The following is a 5620-nucleotide window of genomic DNA, read 5'->3' as shown; positions in this document are numbered from 1 at the left end:
GGCGAACTCAATGAGAGGCTGCCTGAGGCAATTGCCTCAGGCTGCCTCATTATAGGGACGTCTCTGGCCATAGAAGCTACAATGGGCCTGGGGTAGGAGGGGGCCCCATTGGAGAGACTGTAAGGAAAACTGATGTGCGATGCTTTCAGTATAGAAGTGCTGAAGTCAGACCTCCTGAGGAAGTCAGACCTCAGGATGGTCTAGTCACAGATCCCCCTCTGTGCAGTCAGAAGCATTTGCTTGCTTTGCTTTAGTTCTGTTTTGGGTCACAGGGGTATATTTACTAATGTATTCCTATGACCCAAATTCAGCATATAACGGGCTAATGCCTGCTAAATGCTGACAGCGCAGAGCCACATTGCAGCCGGAGGATCCCAACGATATTGCCGGGATCCACCCGGCTGCCTGATTGACAGCTGGCTCTGCCTCTCTAGAGCCAGAGCCAGCTGTGCCCGCCCCCTCCCCATCTTTTAGATTGTAAGCCTGGGGGGAATCCCTGCAAGGAGTGGTGACTGACAATCACTGCAGGGAGAAGACCATGTGCTGACCACGCTGGCTCAAAGTATTGGGAAGGGTACATTTTATTCTCCCAATACTTCTCTTTTAATGCAATCCTCAGCTAAAACCCTTTGGGACAGTTGAAGTTTGTAGTCCTACATAAAAGTTTACAGAGGTTTGTTTCAGGGTCATAGAGTAACTGTGTGCAAGAGCAATACATTATTTTGTCATAATCTAAAATATAATTATGGTTTGTATTGTTATTACTGCTACTACAACTATAACGTTTATCCGAACCTGTAAGCGACACGGGGCTGCCTGCACAGTCAGATGCAGGCTGGGGCATTCCCCGCTCCACAGCTACACATGAACAAAGAGGCGGGATGCTTTTGTTGGGATCATTGACCTTATTTGGCCACATGGCATATTGGTAATATCATGGTTTTGATTGCGTCTACTTTGCAAAGGGAATTTTCACCACATTCACTAAGCTAAGGGATTATTCCCCTGCATGGTAAAAAATTCCATGGCATAGTGAACAACCTATTTGCCTTTAGAAAAATCAACCCCATAGTATAACTTTAACATAATATATAACAATACAAGTTGTAGGTAAAAAGTAGAGATGCACCGATACTAATATTTGGGCACTCATACTCACCCAAATGCCGATGCCTAGCCCGATACCCGAACTTCTGGTATCAAGAAGCCAGGCATTGAGTCATTACACCCGTCCCGGCTTCCTGATTGGCCAGGATCATGATAATTGGCGTGTAATGACTCGCCGCCTAGCTTCCTGATTGGATGGGAAACTGGCCAATCAGGAAGCCGGACGGCGAGTCATTTCCCACCCCCTCCGGCTCCCTGATTGGCCAGAAAGCTGGATTCATGCTCCATCGTCACCTGGTGATGAGGGAGCATGGAGCCGGCTACCCGGCCAATCAGGAAGCTGGGCGCCTTGTAATGACTTGCTGCCCAGCATCCTGATTGGTCAAGAAGCTGGCCAATCAGGAAGCCAGGCGGCTGGTGACTACCCCACCCCTGCCTCCTGATTGGCCAGAAAGCCAGCTCCCTGCTCCCTCGTCACCTTGTAAGGAGGAAGCATGGATATGACTTCCCTGCTAATCGGGAAGCCGTGTGGCAAGTCATTACACGCCACCCAGCTTCCGGTATCGGTATCCTGCATCGGCGAGTACGAAAAAAATATTTGTACTCGTACTTAGTACCGAAAAAACGGTATCCATGCATCCCTAGGAAAAAGCATTAAAAACAAAGCCATAAAATACTGTTACTCACATTGGTTTTTTTTCATGGATATACAGGTATGAACAGGGAAATCTCTTGGCAGTTTCAACATTTTGCTATTTTTAGAGAAGCCATACAAATTTCTTTAGAATATATATATATTTAGCACACTAAAAAAATGAATCCACGGTAAGCAAAAATGTGGACAGCATACAAACGCCGACATAAAGTAGATAGCGACAAACAAATCTGTACTTGACAAAAGGGCGGCAGTAGAATGTTTGAAAAGCTTAGCGTTTATTTTGGTCTTTTTGTCCTTTTGTTGGTTTCTGGTCTGTTGGGAATTTGATAAAAGTCTGTTTTTTCCCAGCCGTAACTACGTTCTTCACTATGTCAACGTGTTCAATGTTCAAAGCCGGAACCCTGGATAAGAAGTGACACTTCACTCCAAACAGCTGTTCAGTCCTGCCCTGCCAAACCAGTGTGGCCTACCTGGAAAATAAACGGCTGCGAAGAAGCAAAATAAACAGCCGCCATGTTAAACAAAGCATTCTTCTTGGAAGTCAGAGAAAATCCTCTCCAGTCAACAACAAGCCCATAGCCAACGTGGAGATCACATTCCGATAGGCCAGGCCGTGATTTCATAGACATTAATCATTTCGGTTGCAAGGGGTCATTGTTTGAAAGTTTTTTAATAGATTCAAATAAATACTCCTCTCGGACACTTTGAAAGGGAAATAGTAAGGTCTTTAAAAAGTTATTTTTGCAATAGACCGGAAAGCGTTCATGACAGATCCTTAAGTTTATACTTTTTTCTTAATCGCATCAATAATTTTCATGTTTAATTTATTAACAAATAGCAATGCTTTTATGTTTTTTTTAAGATCCGTTATATTGTATATTATTTATTGTATTTTATTTTATAGTTGCTTATATTGTTTATTATGTTTTTATAGTTCTTTATATTGTGGCCAGTGCAGCATTATTTTCTGATTATCCAAGATATCCCAGATTTAAAAAAGGATTGCAAAGAAATATCACTGGCCAGAACGTCTAGTGGAATTAGCATTTTCCTGTGAGCCACGGGTGCCTGTAAACAGCCTGCACATTACCACCTCTGTCACGCTGTCTGCCTCCGGACCCCTTATGAGACACCGAACAGCACTCAAAGCCTGTATAGCCCACCTGAGACCCAACACAGCCACCTGAGAGCCCGCATTGCCCACCCGAGAACGCACACAGCACACCCCCAAACAACACAGAGTATGTAGCCACATGCCACTCTGCATAATGTATTGCTGGGATTTATAGTCCTCTATAGACAGTCTCTTTACTCCCTCCCCTGGCTGCCTCTCCTCGCTCTCTTCGCTAAATTCTCCCCCCAAAAAAACTTAAAAATTGCCGCTTCCAGCACTAGAGTGTTCTCTGTTTCACTTGAAGAAAAGGTAACAACCCTTAATGTCAGCACCAATTCAGAGATGATTTGAGGAGATCCGAGTGATCTGGAATCTGGGAACTAGAAAACAACTTTTATTCTCCCACGATGACTTCCTCCTGCGTTTAGATGTTCCTGCTTCATAGCGAGCTTAGTCGTGGTTAGAGTTTCTAATCAGACCCTTGTGCACAGAATTCTATTTTCTCTAAAGGCAGCTAAACTGACTGTACATAAATGCAGGTCAATGCTTAGTTTGAATGATATCATTAAAAATAAAACACTAGATGCATTTATATGGATATAAAAATGTCCTCTAAATGCATGTTTGACACTGCCGCTGTGAATGAAGCCTAATAGGGCTGATGGAGGCACAATGCTTCATTTAGCTACACTGGGATTCATCACATGATCATAATAGGTACACTGTTCCACTTAGTACTTACTTTCTTCCTACATCTTCTTACTTTCCTTCTCAATATCAACAGAACAGAAGCAGGTAGCAATCTTCAATAACGTTTCCTAGAACCTAGAGTTTATCTGGATGGGGACAGAACGCCTAGGTGTGAACGGAGCCTATAGAACCCTGGAATAGTAGCAGGATTATTTATTTTTCAAAGGTTTAATCTTTCAATATCCTGCTATTTTTTTCTGATTTATCTAAGTTTAGTTCAAATGTTGCCATTACCTTTATGTATATACTGTATGTATGTATATATATATATACATACATACATACATACATACACACACACACACACATTAACATACATACATATTATATATATAAATAACTTTGTTACAAGAAGGTGATAATATTTTTTTTTACCATTTTGAATTATGTAAAAACTGCTGGCAGCTTAAGGACTGATTTTTGTATGCAGCTTTTTGAGATGTGAATTTCCTATTAAAACAATAACTCAGAAAGCCAAAAGTTGTAAGCACTTCAAAGGAAATAATTTGTCATGTTTCATACTGCAGTTGTAGCTACTGAGATTTCTTCATTATAAATGCTGCCCTGACAGAGCTTATTGATGAAAAGCTGCACAATAAACACATCAAATATCTGTTTACTGCAAATAAAACCCGCACAGATAAGGTGATGTTTGGCATAGTAGTTAAAGCTGAACTCAGGGCAGCTATAAATCATTTATAGAGAAACTATGGTTCATTTACTAAAGGTAACAGGCTGTTAACCTGAGCTAAGTGAATGTGGTGAAATCTCACTTTGCACATTATACCTGATCAGGTGTAAGGATAATAGAAAAACTGTATTTTTGCTTACTCATGATTGGATGATGGAAGTCAACAGAGCTTTACCATGCAAGGTGAAAATTCCATTGCAAAGTGAACAGCCTATTTGGCCATCAGCCCCGTTGTCATCTTGCCTACTCATTGTCTTTGAAAAATAACTTTCTGCGACCCACTCATACTAACCTTTTCAGTGCCCCTTGCTTCTTTTTTCTTCGTCACAGCAGACACAAAATTAGGCTATACACTATGTGAAATTCTCACTGTGGGTGCCCCAGTTGGCACCCTTCCACCCGGCATCCCTCAATCAGAAGATCAAAGGGGCTGGTTTGAAAATCTTTGGCTGAAAGGAGATTGCAGCCAATCAGATGAACACCGTTACAGTATACTCACTATGTAAAGTCTTCTCCAGCACATCCCAAACATTCCACATGGGGTTAAGGTATGGACTCTGTGGTGGCCAATCCATGTGTGACAATGATGTCTTATGCTCCCTGAACCACTCTTTCACAATCTGAGCCCGATGAATCCTGGCATTGTCATCTTGGAATATGACCAACGTGCCATCAGGGAAGAAAAAAATCATTGATGGAAAAACCTGGTCATTCAGTATATTCGGGTAGGAAGCTCACCTTATTTTTTTGGGACATAACGTTGCTGAACCTAGACCCGATTAACCGAAGCAACCCCAGATCATAGCACTTATTCAATGGGAGGTTCTTACCTTTTTGCTTAGCTAAACCCAGGTGGTTACTTCTTTGTTTGGCCAGGCAATGTATATCTAAATATGATTACGTGGGTACGGGCCAAATATAGCCTGTGAAGTCACAGTTAACTCCTGAGAGATACTACTCTTACTTCTCTTATTCAATATTTTTAAAGTGAGGAAAAATCCAAAATGTTTTCACCAGAACAGGAATAGAGGGGGAATCTACCCATGGGGACACTTGCTCTGGTGACTACTGAGAGTCACTTTGGAGAAATGTCCTGTCATCTCTTGTTGTGTCTATGGAACAAAAAGTAAAGGGAAGGTTCCCCAAAGGGGTTCAAACTATTTTTTCTTCAACCAAAAAAATTAAGAAAATGGTTTTGGATACATTTTAAAAACAAACTCTCAAGGGCATTAATCCACAACAACCAATCAGAATTCACTTAACTGCAGTCAGACCAGTGTAAGGGGGATTCTGATTGGTT

The sequence above is a fragment of the Nanorana parkeri genome, unplaced genomic scaffold, assembly GCF_000935625.1.
Source record: "Nanorana parkeri isolate BGI_ZX_2015 unplaced genomic scaffold, ASM93562v1 scaffold324, whole genome shotgun sequence".
NCBI classification, from domain to species: Eukaryota; Metazoa; Chordata; class Amphibia; order Anura; family Dicroglossidae; genus Nanorana; species Nanorana parkeri.
The sequence above is the reverse complement of the archived record's forward strand: the minus strand, read 5'-3'. Positions refer to the sequence as shown.